Consider the following 15,452-nt stretch of genomic DNA (forward strand, 5'->3'; position numbering starts at 1 on the left):
TCTCTGTGAAAAAGATACATAAAAGTATGAGATTAAAAAAAGGCGTATTTTGAAGATAGGACTAAGATAGTGGAATAATAATAATAATAATAATAATAATAATAATAATAATAATAATAATAATAATAATAATAATAATAGTAAATCATTAAAACAGGGGGTAGATTCGAATATCCGTTACATTGTTCGGTAAAAAAAAGTGCTGAAATATTAAACTTAATATGGAATTCAGATATAGATGATGTGCGTACATCACGGAATACTGGTTCGGAGAACTATTCTTCCTTATACTAGGAAGATTTTTTTTGAGCGTTGCAGGGAGGGTGGAGAGGTTGCCATCTAACTGGAGTAACTCGGCCGCCATGAGTTTCTTCTGATGAACAAGTGTTTCTTGAGTTTTGCAATGAGACAGGTGGGATTTGAACATGATGATGAATATATGAATTTATAGAATATAGTAGAGGGAGTTGTCTTACATTGTCAAGCTCTGTAGCAAGACCGATGCCGTTAAAGTAACGAGCCATGTGAATCATACAGACGCCACTCTCGTTGTGGTCAAACAATGTGGCCGAAAGAAACTGGAAGTTTTTCTTCCAATTTGCTGCGTCAACATGCCATGATTTGAAAAACTTGTTCAAACAGGTGAAGAGGGCATCATGAAGCTTTTCAGCAATAATTAGGTGGCTGGCTTTTTGGAGTGTAAGAACAAGCATAGGCCAGTGTCGCACATGTGGATGATCTTCCTCTTCATGTCCCAACAATACACACTCCATCCAGACTGAAGGTAAGCTGGGATAATGAACTGAAAGAATGAAAATGTTAAACAATTTTCGTTCGTATGCAGGAGTGGAACGTTTTAAGTTAAGATACATACTAGGCGCGTGTTCGGCAGTTGTTGGCTTATATCTTCTAGGATGAATTGTTTCTGGACAGATACCATGTCCCATACATTGTCTCCAGCGAGTACAGCAGTCTTTAGCAATAGAAAAAAGTGATGGTTAGTTGGAACTAATATTTTGAAGCGAAAAAGAACAACAAGTATGTCATACCAAGAAATCAGCTTCAATGTAACGGCGCCATTTGGGGGTGGATCCAGGGTATAGCGATTTGTTGTCAATCTGATTCAAACGACAGAATATGAGACAGCAAGCTTCGTGGTCAAGAAGCTTGGATCCATACAACTGGTCGACTATAGTGTTACCAGTCAGAGAGCAATAACGGGGAATGGCATGTGTAATCCACGGGCTGTGATAGTAGAGGTAGGGTCAGGAGAAATGGAAATAAAACAACAAATTATTGAAACATAAAAAAGGTGATATGTCATACCAGCTAAGTTCACTTGGTGGGTGGTTCCGAAGATATGAGTCAATCGCGAGTAGAACGTCTGGTAGTGGATGAATGTGTAATCTACCATCAGTCCAATGAGAATCAGCATAAGATGTGTGTAGGGTAGATACGGGGGTTGGTTTGAATGGTGATATCTGAGCAAATACAACAGCATCTTCAGGCGGGTCAGTCTCATCGTTGAACATGAGGATGCCGCCTATTAGGCTGTCAGCCCAACATTTGGAGTCTTCGGTTTATTGGTGCAATTTTGTGATTTTTGGTGTAACATCGTCATCAGCGTCAACTGCTGGAAGCAAAGCATGGAGAGGGGAGGTTAAATAAAAAGTAAAATACCGACAGATTAATGCGTACAACCTGATGAGAAGTAAAAAAAGGTAGTGACTTACAGTTTATCCTGCTTTTCTTGTGTGATGGTGTGACCTCATTAATATTATAAGACGAAGTGGCAGCCTTATGTTTATCCTTTGGTGCTGCGGATGTAGCACCTGACATGGAATAAGATGTGTTAAGATGTGAAACTGTTATTCAATAATGTTTTTTATTATACTAGTTACCTTCAGACTTAGACTGCTGCTTGGAATGACGGTACAAATTAGATAAAAGAGGGCAATCAGCTGGCTGCAGTTCTTGTGCAATGCATGTTGTCCCGCGGAGCGTACAACAGATGCAACTTTTAGATAAGGTGGACACAAGGCTGTGAAGAAATCGAGTGTTCTCTTCATGAATGGATCGCTTCAATTCATTGTGGGATTTAAATGAAACAGCGTTGTGTTGATTGAGGAGTATGCGGAGATCGGAATGTGCCTGTATATAAAAATGAATTATATATGTACTGGGAGAAATTATGTGCTGCTGCATAGTGGTTTTAAAAAAAGTTATATGTGTTTACCAACTGTGGGTAGTTAGACTTGAGGATGCTGCGGAATTCCGACGGCGTGGGAATGTTAGTCAAAAATGAAGAAGTTCCAGCAGAAACAGGTTGAGGGCTATCTGTAACGATAGTTTTTTTTTTTGACGGAAATAGTGGTTTCTTTGATGAGGAGATATTTGCATCAGTCTTTGAATCCCAAACAGAGCGCATGTAGCATATGTGAGAATGGTGACCGATCTGAAAATAAATAAGGGAATTAGTGCGGTTCGGTGAATTTTAATCAGCTCCAAGAGAATGGATTGGCAAATTACTAGAGTATAATACCTGGCCTAGGAAGAAATCTGGGGGCCCGGGGCCAATTTTAGAGCACTGGATTATCATCTTCCTGATCCTCGATTCATCAAAGCTGGATATGCGTGGGTATGAATTGTGAGGCAGGTTTAGCATGCCAAGGTCTAGGTTGTCAAGATAGAAGATCTGCAATACAATATAGTTTTAGATTATGGCTGATTGGAGGAGGCAAACAATAATCTTCCATGTAATGCAGAAAACAAATTATGTTTGATGGCTGATAATACCTGGAAAAAAAGATGGCATCCCATCAAGTGAGTAACTGGTCTATTGTTTTGAATGTCTTGCTTGACTTTCCAACAAGTCGCCAGTAAATCAGCAAACACATAATCGCAGAAGTTGAAATCTGTAATTTTATCCGTGTTTGCGATAGCGGACCAGTAATCGATGATGGCGTGATCGTGCTTACTGGACGGTGTCAGGATGTGGCCCATGCAAAAGATCACGAAGGCCATCTTGAAACAGTCAATCTCTAAATTGCTGGCAGTTGATTCATTCAGCTCTTTCATTATAACCAATTCAACACATTTGAGCGCTTGATTCCCCTTGTCAGGCATACCCAACACAGATCTAAAAAACTGTATTGAACTGTCTGTTTGTTGAAATTCAAGGCTGTGTATGTCTAGGTTGCCACATGGGATACCGAAAACTTTGTGGATATCCCCTCGCCAGAAACTAATGGATCTATCATGAGATATTCCGAAGCATCTGTTGGGCCCATCTACCATGCTCATTAGCCATGTGCTAAATTTCAAATTGAGCTTAGAAATAGCGGGCAGACGCAACATGCCTCCAAAACCAATTTCTACTACAAGTCTGCGTTTAAATTCGTTAAATGTAGATATAATTGAACAAACTTTTTGAAGTGAAGTCCTAGAACTTGGGGACGGGCAAGCGGGGTCAAGGGACGAAAGGTCGAGGCCGAGGTGATCCCCTTCTTCATTCGGTTCCATGAAGTCTGCTGTGAGGGTCAATATAGGAGAGAAAATAATCTTAGCAGACAACCGGTGCGAGAGGGGGAGAAGAACAAATAAGGAACGAAATCGGCGGGGAAGGCAATAATGGAGTTTGGGATCTTACCTGATGTGCGGTCGGCCCGTAGCAGGAGAGGGCGAGCAAGTGCCTTCACGCGTCAGATGGAGACACTATGGTGCGGCGGGGAGATGGGTAGCTCGGGTGAGGAGAGATCGATGGATCTAGGGTTCTAACAGGAACTCCAGAGCGCGGGGCTGCTTCGGATGGAGGCTCTCTGTTTTGTTCTGCTCGGTTGGGATAAGTGGTGAGAGTGTGAGAGGATGCTTGGATACGTTTTAGTCCCATGACTAAAAGTAGTGGGACTAAAACTTGCTAGCCTCACCCATGCTTAGATTCAAATACTAAAAAAAAAGGGCAACCTGGTGCATGTAGCTCCCGCTTGCGCAGGGTCCAGGGAAGGGTCCGACCACTTTGGGTCTATAGTACGCAGCCTTTCCCTACATTTCTGTAAGAGGCTGTTTCCAGGACTTGAACCCATGACCTCATGGTCACAAGGCAGCAGCTTTACCACTGCACCAAGGCTCCCCTTCTTGGATCCAAATACTAAAGAGACTAAAATCAAGGTATTGAACATTTATTATCCTCCAAACCTCCAACCCAGAACTCGCATGTGTTAAAGGAGAGGAATTAAATGAGGAGAGAGAGCCAATACATATTTTAATAGGTTTCCTATGACTAAAAAGTTTTAGCCTCAAGACTAGTCCTAGTCTTTCTTTAGTCAGGAGTGCTTGGAACTTTAGCCTCTAAAAGAGATTATTTTTAGTCAGACTAAAATTAGTCCCTTGGATCCAAGCACCTTCTGAGATGAGGAAGATGAATGCACAGCGGTACCTGTCTGCCCATTGGGTAATGAACAGTAAATGATTAGTACAGAATTGATAATGATCACGGAGTAAACAAAAACGCTTATCGCTAACTGTATAATATTGTCTCGATGGAGTAGCTGGTTAAATGAAACCCCTCTAACACTCTGACGCGGATTGAGAACAGTTTTAAAAAAGGATCAATCTGATTATGAGGCAGTAATTAATCTGGTTATATGCAACACAAAACAGTGTGAAGGGCCGTGACGCGGCGTGTGTACTGCAGCCTTCTGACGTGAACAGTGGGCGGGGCAGAGTTGGGTGGGGAGGCAGTAACAATATAAATGCGAGTTGAACAGCGTCGGCACAGGTCTGAAGGAATCTAATACAGGCTGCGCCGGTACAGCTAATGTGCTAATACAAAAGTTGACCTGGTCATATACTAAGGCTGGTCATAGTGGAGAGTAACATATAGTAGTATCATGCATATGATACTAATGTATAATACTACTATATCTATAGTGCATAGTATCATAAAGTAGTATCATAGATGGTCTCATTTATTGCCATGCATGACACATAGTAGCATAACATTTATTATGTTACGGTATCTACCTATGTTACTATTACCCTCTCTTCTTTCTTAATTGTCTGCCACATAAGGATGTTTGCGAGTCTCAAGTACATGATACCAGTTATGTTACCACCACTATGGCCAGCCTAATAGGCGCGGCCGGATGACTGGTGAGATTCCGGGGACAGATGTCCCCCGGAACCATTGGGTATTTCCCCTCGACTGAGCCACTCTCCAAGAATACTCGGGCTGTTAACTAAGCATGGCTAGTCATAAAAGCAAGTGTAAAGTTGATCCCAAATAATAAGTGCTACACGTGTGGGACAAAGCACTCCGGCCCTTATCAAGGTCCAATTTGATTGGCTTGCCTTCATATATCCTCAAGAATATTTCAAGATGATGAAAGTAACCATTGAAGCTTCTTTTTTTAGAGTAAATTGATTTCTCATACATTAAGAGACATGGGTACAATGCTGAAGATGCATAACAGCAGTTTGGACTAAGTTTGTACCCTCTGTAGCTTCTCCCTACTACTACATGCACTGAAAAAAGAAGAAATCAGCTTTGAATAAAACTATCACCTCAAGTTCAGTCAGCTGCGGAGCTGCAGGAGTGGTACAACCAAGGCAAGTTGGGAGGAGCCATGGCCCAGACACGGATTCTCTGACATAGCTAACCCTGCCTTTCCCTGCCTTTGGGTCGCTGTCAAATGGGCCCCACGCTTGATGGGATCCATGTGTCAGTGTCTCACTGGCAGGTTAGCCAACGTCAGGGGATACTCGTCCCCATGGCCCATGGAGAGGTGGGCGTGAGCTGGCAGGAGGCTTTGAGATGTGGGAGATGCTAGAAATATACTCAGGGAAGTTGGAGAATTACCGGGAGTCAATGGCTCGCGTCCTCCATCCTCGACCAAATAGACAACTCTGGTGACTAGACATCGCTGCTCACAAGATGGTCGGATGCACTGCTGGGACCGCTAGTGTGGTGGCAGTGCGGTGACCTCTGTAGTCCGGACAGCATAGGTTGCAGTACCGCTTCCGCACCCAAAAGACAGGCTACTGGTGAAAGCCTGAGGCCAGAGCTGCTAGACCTAGGGTTGGGCATAGGGCCCGGGTCATCCACCATCAAGTGGGGCAGGGCAGGCGTGTAGTTTTGCTGATCTGCCATGGAGCCCTCGGTTAGGAAGAAGAATAGATCGGAGGAGAGATGAAGATGAGATGTGTAGACGAAAACGATGCGTCTCAGCTTCTTTTAGGACTCTTCGGTTGGGAAGAGGAACCCATGCGTCCTACATGCCGATTAATAACTCGGAAAATTAAACGACTGAGAAAAGAATGTAAAGTTTAAAAAATGCTGACGTGGAAGGCTGCATGTTGACAGAATTAAGTATAGTGAGGATCAACTATTTCTATACTCCCTCCGTCACGGTTTAGAAGGCGCGCTTGGAAATTCTCTGGGACCTATGTGGTTATCTATTGGTTGTGAGATGGGCTAAAAAATAGCATTCACACTACGCATGCATATAGAAATAGTACTCCGGAGTACTAATTAGCTACTAGAAATAAATGCAATGCGCCCTAAACCTTATCTATTGTGGAAACACACACAAATTTAACTGTGTCTTCTAAACCGTGACGGAGGGAGTATTATAGATTAGACACAGAGAATTAGGAGTAGCACACAATGGCCAGTTATCATGCTATGTAGAATTGATCACATATGCACTCTAGCACGAGTGCAGCGTTTGTTTGCTCCAGCTCTATGGAGCACTTACTTTTAAAAAAAAAATCGAAAACTATTTTTCAAAGTTTTAAAAAAATCTGAAAAATATATACATGGTCATATGTGATAGAAGATAGGCTAGGGGTTGCAATGCATCACACACATTCGTATTCATCCACAGTGGGGTAATATATAATAGAGTATATGAGAGAGAGGGAGAGAGATACACACGCACGTAAACAGACTAACCATCGATCCTAGATGGATGGAAAGATAAGTGCGGCTAACAGCCTTGCATGCGCCATGCAAGAGCGGTGGATGTATGGAGCGTGCGACTAGCTCGGACTAGTAACACAAGTCCAACAGTAGACCAAATCATAGTCTAATAGCCCCCCGCAGTGTCAACGTGGGCTTGCCGGACGTTGAGACTGGATCGAAATTCAGCAAAGAGCGTGGTTGGCAGCCCTTTGGTGAAAATGTCAGCATACTGTGAAGAAGTGGGAACATGCAGAACCCGAACCTCGCCAAGCGAAACCTTGTCACGCACAAAGTGAATGTCAATCTCGATATGCTTCGTACGACGGTGCTGCACAGGGTTAGCAGACATGTAGACAGCAGACACGTTGTCACAGTAGACAACAGTGGATCTAGACACTGGCTGGTGAAGCTCCTGCAGAAGTTGCCGCAGCCATGTAGTTTCGGCAACAGCATGAGCGACGGCGCGATACTCAGCCTCCGCACTGGACCTGGAAACAGTTAGCTGTCGCTTGGATGACCACGAAACCAAATTATCCCCAAAATAAACGCAGTAACCAGACGTGGAACGACGAGTGTCGGGACAGCCAGCCCAGTCGGCATCGGAGTACGCAACAAGAGAGGTGGAGGTAGAAGGTGTAATGTGCATACCGAAATCTAAAGTGCCCTTAACGTACCGAACTATGCGTTTGACAAGGCTAAGGTGGGAGGTGCAAGGCGCATGCATGAACAAACACGCCTGCTGAACGGAGTAAGATAGATCGGGGCGAGTGATAGTGAGATACTGCAAAGCACCGGTGAGACTGCGGTAGGTGGTAGCGTCAGCAGCGTCAAGAAGGTCACCGGTGTTAACGGAAAGCTTTGCGCCGGAATCGATGGGGGTACGAATAATATGACACTCGGACATGCCGGCACGCTGGATAATGTCGAGCGCGTATTGCCGTTGCGAGAGAAAAAGGGAGGAGGAAGAGCGGGTAACAGAGACTCCGAGAAAGTGCGAGAGAGATCCCAGATCAGTCATGGCAAACTCCTGTAGAAGACGAGAAACGACATACTGAAGGAAACTGGAGGATGACGCAGTTAGTATGATATCATCGACATATAAGAGGAGATAGGCAGTGTGACTCGAGGAACGGTAGATAAACAAGGAGGTGTCGCATCTAGAGGCGGTGAATCCTATAGTCACTAGGAAGGCGGCGAAGCGAGTGAACCAGGCGCGCGGGGCCTGCTTAAGACCGTAGAGAGACTTACGAAGGAGACACACGTGCGAAGGCACAGTAGGATCCTCGAACCCGAGAGGCTGCTGACAGTAGACAGTCTCGGCTAAGTGACCGTGGAGGAAGGCGTTCTTGACATCGAGTTGGTGAACGGGCCAAGAGGCTGAGATGGCGAGAGTGAGAACGACACGGATGGTGCTAGGCTTAACGACTGGTGAGAAGGTCTCATCGTAGTCGATCCCCTCGGTCTGAGAGAAACCACGGACAACCCAATGTGCTTTGTAGCGCTCAAGGGTTCCATCGGAATGATACTTGACACGAAAAACCCACTTCCCGCTGACGACGTGAGAGCCAGCAGGACGGGGAACAAGTGTCCAAGTGTCATTCTGAAGGAGTGCCTGGTACTCATCAGTCATGGCAGCAGCCCAGTTAGGGTCGGCAAGGGCAGCACGATAAGTGCGAGGTAGGGGCGAAATGTTAGGAGCGTCGACAAGAAAGTTAAGTTTGCGAGAGGGGAGGGTAAACCCGGATTTAGCACGCGTACGCATGGGATGTGGGTTAGCGGGGGGTTGAACAGCGACTGCATGGGGCGGCAGTGGTCGTGGAGGCGTGCTAGGTTGGGAAGGATTAGCGCTAGCTGGCGCGGGAGTTGACGAGGCGGCCGGTCCTATAGAACTCGCCGAGGCAGGGCTGGGTGCAGTAGACATTGGGTTGGGTTCGCTAGATGAACTAGGCTGGGAGCAAGGGATGGGCGTAGTGGCTGGTGTGGCAACGTCCGTAGAGGAGACGGGAGAGGACGGGATGGCCGCTCGCATGGACGAAGCGGGACTGACTGGTTTTGCTACCGGGCTAGGAAGAAATGGTGGGAGGGGACTAGCTGGGAAACTAGGGCCGGTTGGTAGATCGGGAAAAAGATCAGCAATAGAGGGTTTCGCAGGAGGGCGACTAGCGAACGGGAAAACGGTCTCGTCGAAAACAACGTGCCTAGAGATATGAACCCGGTGTGTAGAGAGATCAAGGCAGCGGTAGCCTTTGTGATCCGTAGGATATCCAAGAAAGAGACACGCCGTCGACCGCGGTGCCAACTTGTGGGCAGCAGTGGCGGACATGTTGGGAAAACAAAGACATCCGAAAACCCTAAGGTGATCATACGTAGGAGGTTGAGAGAAAAGAGCCTCGTGAGGAGTAGATCGGAGTAGGGTTTTGGTTGGCCGAAGATTGAGAAGATGGGTGGCAGTAGAGAGGGCGTCAGCCCAGTACTTAGGCGGCATGTTGGCTTGAATTAGAAGGGTCCGTACAACGTCGTTAGTGGAGCGAATAGCGCGCTCAGCAGTGCCGTTTTGTGAAGACGTGTAAGGACATGAGAAACGCATGGTCGTACCAAAAGGAAGGAAGAAGTCGCGATTACTAGCGTTGTCAAACTCTCGGCCATTGTCGCATTGGAATGTGGCGATAGTGCGATGAAAATGGGTGCGAACAAGAGCATGGAACGAACGAAAAATAGCATGTACGTCGGACTTAAGGACAAGAGGAAACGTCCACCGGTATTTAGTGTAATCGTCGATGATGATAAGGTAGTATTTGTTGCCAGAAACACTGGAGATGGGAGCTGTCCAGAGATCACAATGCATTATTTCGAAAGCAGTACTAGTAGAACTACGTGATGGATAAAAAGGCAAACGAACGTGCTTGCCCAACTGGCAGGCATGACAAAGTGGTACACAAGCAGAGTTTTTATTACATGAAGGAAACCCTTTATTGCAAAAAGTATGGGCGCCGGGGTGGCCGAGCCGGCGATGCCACAGATCCGTGAGCCGGGAGACGGTGGCGCTGAAGGCAACGGCGGCGTCACTCGAAGCGTTGTTGGCGAAGATTGGGTAGAGCTTGCTGCTACTTGCATCGGTGCAGCGCTGCCTTGGTGATGTAATCCTTCACAGTCAGACCAAAAGGATCAAACTCTACGGCAAGATTATTGTCAGTAGTAAGGCGACGAATGGAAAGAAGGTTTTTGACGATATTAGGAGTGACCAAAACGTTCTGAAGATAGAGAGGACGGGAGGGATTAGCAAGTGTGGCTGATCCTATGTGCGTGACGTGCATGGGTTGTCCATTTCCAACGTATACAGGGGGATAATTGGTGATCGGGGTAACCGGCGAGAGCATACCTGGGTCCGAGGTAATGTGAGAAGAAGCGCCTGAGTCCGCGATCCATCCGTTGGTGGAGTTCTGCAGCGTCAGGTTGTGGAGAGCCCCCATCAGCGCCGCCTGATCCACTCCATCCGAAGCCTGCGTGGTGTGGTGCTGCTGCGGCTGCGGAGGTGCAGCCAGAAGGGGCGGCGACTGCTGCATCAGAGAGGCGGCCGGGTACGGTACCGAACCATACGACGCCCCCCCCCCCATAGCCCGTCGGTCCGTACGGCACACCGCCGTACTGGAGCGGTGCGTAGGCCGTGTAGGCCTGAGCTGGGCGCGGCCCAAGGATCCCCTGCGGACGAGGCGGAGGCGGTAGCGAGACGGGGTATGCGTACACGTGCCCAGTCCAGGGCGGCGGCGAGTTGGCGGCGCCTTGATAGCCGCCGTTGTTGGTGTAGCGGCGCCGCTTGTTGTTCCCCTGGTTTGGCGAAGGAGTACCAGGCTTGGGGCCGCCCTGCCCGGGCACAGGAGGCCTAGCATGCCCGCCAGAGGAGGAGGCAGGGGCAGATGGACGCTGCTGGACGGCGAGGGCGGTGTGGGAGACGCCCGAGGGGGAGAAGTCAGCGCCGATCTCGTCCTGGAGGAGCATACCAACTGCAACATCAAAGGGAACGGGAGTTTGAGATTTCTCGATGATTTTTGCAGTCATCTCATGACGGTCCTTGTTGACGCCGCGGAGGAGCTGAACAACGAGTTCATCGTTGTCCAGCACCTTGCCGGCGTTCCGCAGCCCGTCCGCGACGGCCTTAAGGCGTGCGCAGAAGGAGGAGACCGGGGCGTCTCCTTGCTTGACGGCGAAGAGCTCCGCCGTGAGCTGGAAGCGCCGAGAGCGCCTGTTGTTGACGAACAAGGACTCGATGGAGGACCACAGCTCGGCCGCCGTGGCTTCTCTGTTGAGGACGAAGCCGGCGAGCTCCGTGACCATGGAGCCGTAGAACCAGCGCTTGACGGCTTTGTTGACGATGTTCCACGCCACGTCGCCGGCATGGTTGGTGAAGTCCGGCGCGATCCAAGCCGCCACATCGTACTGGTCGATGACCTCAAGCATGAGGCCACGCCAAGTCGAGTAGTTGGCCCCTTTCATATCGAGGCGGACGCCGAGGTTGATGTGGGCACTCTCGACGCGCATCGCATGGATATAGGCCGCAGAAGGGAAGCTGGCGACCGGCGGCGCAGTCTGAAGAGGGAGAGGCGTGTGTACTACGGAGGAGGGAGGAGGGGGTGGAGGAGGGGGCTGCGGGATGGAGCCGAGAGGTTGGGAGGAGGGCGCCGGAGGCGTAGCCGTGGCGGCGGCGGCGGCGGCGGCGGCCTCGGCGTCCATGGCGGAAGCAGTGGAAAGATCTAAGCTGATACCATGATAGAAGATAGGCTAGGGGTTGCAATGCATCACACACATTCGTATTCATCCACAGTGGGGTAATATATAATAGAGTACATGAGAGAGAGGGAGAGAGATACACACGCACGTAAACAGACTAACCATCGATCCTAGATGGATGGAAAGATAAGTGCGGCTAACAGCCTTGCATGGCCATGCAAGGGCGGTGGATGCATGGAGCGTGCGACTAGCTCGGACTAGTAACACAAGTCCAATAGTAGACCAAATCATAGTCTAACAATATGAATGTAGTATACATGTGTGTACCATTTCAGTGGTGAAATACATGAACAATAGAGCTACAGAAGAAGAAAATGCAAAATTGGTGATTTTCTACAATGAACATTAAATACACAGGTTCACTGTTTCCAAAATCATGATTTTGTCATTCTCTTATGCAGCTCACTTATTATCTTATTTCAACGTAAGTGCCATCAGAGAGGTAAATGTCATGTTAGATCAAAGAAAAATGCCACCAATTTTGCAATATGTAAATCATATGATAATGTGGATTCTTTTTCCATATTTTTTCAAACATTGAAATACGAATTGCGATTTATTGTTTCCAACAAAGAACAGGCTCCGAGCACTAAAAGGCATTCTTGCTGAAATCCTCAAATTATTGCACTACAATACAAATAAAATAAAAGATGGACCGTACGTACGTGTCTACCCGGATGGCGTGGTTAGGAACGACATCATGTGACCATCCTGTTGGAGTGTGACATACAAGAGGCCGACGGTGCCAATGGCCGACGATGCCGAGTGCAAACGGGTAGAGCAGCACGAGGGTCCCCACGTTGAACACCATCCCGAGCACCGCGTGCCACGCTTGGTCTGTGAAAAAGCCCCATGTCGCTGCCTTGCCTATCGCCGCCCCGACCGCAGCAATGTTCACGACGAGCACCGCCACGGTCAGGATCAGCAACAGCACCCAACGCACAGTGTAAAGGTCGGCGAACTTCTCGCCGGAGCAGGCATCCGTCTGCTTGGATGTGAGCCTGAAGTATATGCCCGCCTTCCCCCTGATGAGCTTCAACGCCATGTACAGCACCGTCGTTGGGTACACGCCCGTGGCCGCGATCATGTAGAACTGCTCATTGCGCCACTAGTCCAGCAGCGTGATCCCCGCCCATTTCAACTCAAACATGCCGATCACGTGCATCATGGCTATGGCAGCTACGAGGTACATGATGTACATGTCGAACGGTCTCTGGATGTAGTACGATTGCTCGGAGAAGAGCCACATCACCGGGAAGAAGCTGTAGGCCAGGACGAACATCGTGGCGATCGGGTAGATCGACATGTTGAGGTAAGCGATGCGCTGCAGATCGATGCTGCGGGAGAAGAACACCTCGAGGGATCCGCCTGACCACCGGAGCACCTGGTAGAGGCGATCGGTGAGGTTGATTGGTGCCATTCCGCGGAATGCAGCTGGCTCCATGGAGCAATACATGGAACGCCACCCTTGCCAGTGGATGCGGAATCCGGTCACCACATCCTCCGTCGCGATGTTGTACACCCACCCGATGACTCTACCCCATGGACTACCATCCTCATAAGCACACGTCATCAAGGTGGTTATGTCATTGCTAAACCCCTCGTCGACCAACACCGGGGTGATATACCGCTCTTGGATTGCGCCATCCGGTATTGAGTTCAGGAATTGCGTCGAGTTACCCAACTCAGCGGCCTTACGTACCAGCTTGACGCTCTCCGCTCTATATCGTGGTGGCTCCATGCCATAGAGTGCGACTCGATGGAACATGGTGCCTATGCCAAGGTAGGTTGTCCCTTGGAGGCCGTTGAGCGAAAGCATGGTGCCATCGAAGAAGACACGATTGTGGTTGGAGTAGCGATCTGTCAGGTCGACATCGTCGAAGCGTTGTGGTAACTGGACGAAGGCCGTGTTCTGACCGCCGCGAGGGTCGAGCATGAAGCACATAGGGTCACGGAGAGCTTGCGAGTTGTTGATGTAGTGGTCCCAGTCAAAGTTGATGACAAAAGGCGCATTTGAGAGTAAGGCGGAGACGCGGAGCATCACGTTCATGGCGCCTGCCTTCTTTTGGTTGTCATAACCGGGATGCTTCTCCCGGGAAATGTATACGAGCATTGGGAGTCTTTTGTCAATGTTGCTCAAGTCAATTGGATTTTTGGTGTTCGCTGAAGATCCAAGCTGTGGTTTACAACTTGGATAGCCGAGCATGACCTGTCAAAAGAACACAGTAGTTCCAACAATTCGGTTTTTCAAATAACTTTGAGATATTTGCTAGCTGGCAGTCAACCAAATACCTATATTTTATGCTATGGAGATAATACAACAATAAAATTGAGAGCAGTGCAATAAATATTCTTCTTACCGTCCTATGACATGTAGACAATTAGCACTATCGACGATGTATGCAATTCTTGTGATTGCAAAATAAAAATGATGGAGTAATGATTAGCACCAACATAAGCATTGACGGAGGAGTACATATATGGCAACAATTACATGATTCGGAGGCTTGAGGACGTCCTTCTAATATACTCCCTCCGTAAAGAAATATAAGAGCGTTTAGATCACTTTACAGAGGGAGTGTTTGTTAATTTTTCTATAGAGGATGGATCCTAATAAATATGCAAGCAACATTCGTGCATGGCCAAATTTTGAACATGTATAATCGAACTGCTCTATATTACAAATCAGAAAATGGCTAAGGGGTATATAGATATATAGACATATATTAGAGCATACGACAACTAATCTAGCGCATGCAAGAACTTTGTATTAATTTTGTTGGTGTATCTGCATCTGCCGACTGTATAAACAGATTGCTGAGAAAAGATAAATGTGCATCATACTAAATTAATATATTTGAATTTATTGGCAATATAAACCATATGCTCCTATAGAAACTAAATAACAATGTTACACCTTTAGAGATGTATAGGTGCAGAAAAATGTTGTCCAATATGCAATGAAATGGTAAATCTGAGTAAAAGAATATCTACATAAGGTAGAAAATAGTACTTAACAATTTCACAATATTAAAAGATGATGCCCTCGCATTTACGAGGGCCACCTTGCTAGTTCCAAAAGAGCAGAACATTCGATCGACAATCTGATGGATCATCTCTTTATTAGTAAATCACAAAATTAGATCTATTAAATTGTCTACAAACAGATCATATCCGTTTGATATACATAACTGTACCTAAAGATATCATAACCATTAGATAATCATTATTTACCTGAACATATCATAACTCATAAGATCCATAGTCGTCCCTAAACAGATCGCATTTTTTCAATCTGTCGTAATCATGCCTAAATGTATTTCAGATGTTAAATCTGCATGATTCTACCTAAGTATATTGCTTCATTTGGATCTTTATACTTGTACCTGAACATATCGTAATCAGTAGACATTCGTAACTATAGCTAGATAATTCCAAATCGATTTATCTGCACAGTTGTACCTAAACAGATCACACATGAAAACTATTGCATGTCTTTTTTATTTCCTAGCAATATAATCATTTTAGCATATATATAATAAATTTCAAAGTTACACCTTGGAAATGTATAAAAGTGTAAAACATCATGCATTTTGCAATGAAGTAGGTAAATGAGAAGAAAAAGATGCACGCACGAGATTACAATATGTACGGATCACTTTTAACACAAAAAATATGATGCCCCCGCATCGCCTTGATAATTTAT

At 46.9% G+C, this 15,452-nt stretch overlaps 1 pseudogene; it reads right to left on the bottom strand.

Moving 5' to 3' along the window:
* Window positions 1–12,415: 12,415 nt before the first annotated feature.
* The window catches only part of LOC123158739 (putative mixed-linked glucan synthase 1), an 11,457-nt pseudogene continuing 8,420 nt past the window's right edge, over window positions 12,416–15,452 (bottom strand).

This window comes from Triticum aestivum, chromosome 7B (genome assembly GCF_018294505.1).
Source record: "Triticum aestivum cultivar Chinese Spring chromosome 7B, IWGSC CS RefSeq v2.1, whole genome shotgun sequence".
NCBI classification, from domain to species: Eukaryota; Viridiplantae; Streptophyta; class Magnoliopsida; order Poales; family Poaceae; genus Triticum; species Triticum aestivum.